Genomic DNA, 1,214 nt, shown 5'->3' on the forward strand with positions numbered 1-1,214 from the left:
CAATGTTAGGTATGCAATAGGGCTCCAAATTTTAAGCAGATGGAAGGATGCATAAAATATAAAAATGTGAATCGACAGCACTAAAATCGACCGAACTCATTTAGTATATACTCTTCAATTTTTTAATTTTGGGAGGAAGCAGTTCTTAAAAAAGGGTACTCTCGTTCATTTGTGGAAACTAGGACTTGAAATAATCATGTAAACAACTTGTTTACAACTGTTCAGCTGGGGGTAAAACAAGATCGTCCGATGGATCTCGGGACGCGTATGAAAAACAACAACATCGAGGCTCTTGCGTCAGAAGACTATTCTCTAGAATTTGGTATAAAAGGATCGCACAAGATCCGACCAGCATCAATCTACTGAAGCATTTCTCAAGGCAAAGAACCTAAAACACGAACCGAGCGTAAATTCAAATTATTAAACCAACAAAATGACGCGACTCGTTATCCTTATCACATTCATACTCGGTTTCATTGCGATCCAAACCGAAGGAGCAGTAATCATCCGGCAGCCAGGTGATGGTGGAAGCATTCGTAGATCAACGCACCCAAAAACTCGTATTGTTTCGATTCTTCCCAGTGACGACAAATCCCCTAGAAAACGTGACAGCCCGGTTGACACGGCTGCTTTAACAGCATTGGATGCTGGAGACAGTTCTCGCGGTGCCAAACTGCGAAGCACCTTTTCGATCAATCAGCGCCGGCCATGTACCTTCTGCAAGTTCTTCACGACGGTGACACCGGTGCCGAAGCGGAAGATGTTCTTCAAATTTGTGCAAGTTTGAAGGGCACTGGAGGCACTTTTTGGGATGACAGAAGCAGTATTATGTGTTCTAAATTTATAGACACCGCATTTATCGCTGAAATTTTTCTGTGTTTATATGTTGTAAATATTAGTAGTATAGTTTCTTAAGATGTTTTTTTATGAAAACAGCGACAACATAGATATTAATAAATCAATTATAAAAGTGCACCTATGAAGTTACTATTTGTTTATTCCACGATAGCCCTTCAACTATTCCGATAATATGGATTTTCTCTTATATTGAAACCATTTTGATTTTAATACCATTATAACAAAAATCGATGTTTAGTGTTTTTTGAGTTTCATTTTACAAAGGTATATGCACACACTTACAAGAAGTATATCGGTTTTGTTGGCTATTTTCGGCAAATTTAAGACTAAGAGAAACGACAGCAATGAAATTGAAA

General features: G+C 38.3%; 1 long non-coding RNA gene across 1 annotated transcript; it reads left to right on the forward strand.

Moving 5' to 3' along the window:
* Positions 1–369: 369 nt before the first annotated feature.
* Positions 370–975, forward strand: LOC131681369 (uncharacterized). The gene is made up of 2 exons (XR_009303910.1): positions 370–518; positions 583–975. It is a non-coding gene; the product is annotated as an uncharacterized LOC131681369 (long non-coding RNA).
* Positions 976–1,214: the final 239 nt, after the last annotated feature.

Source organism: Topomyia yanbarensis, chromosome 2 (genome assembly GCF_030247195.1).
Source record: "Topomyia yanbarensis strain Yona2022 chromosome 2, ASM3024719v1, whole genome shotgun sequence".
NCBI classification, from domain to species: domain Eukaryota; kingdom Metazoa; phylum Arthropoda; class Insecta; order Diptera; family Culicidae; genus Topomyia; species Topomyia yanbarensis.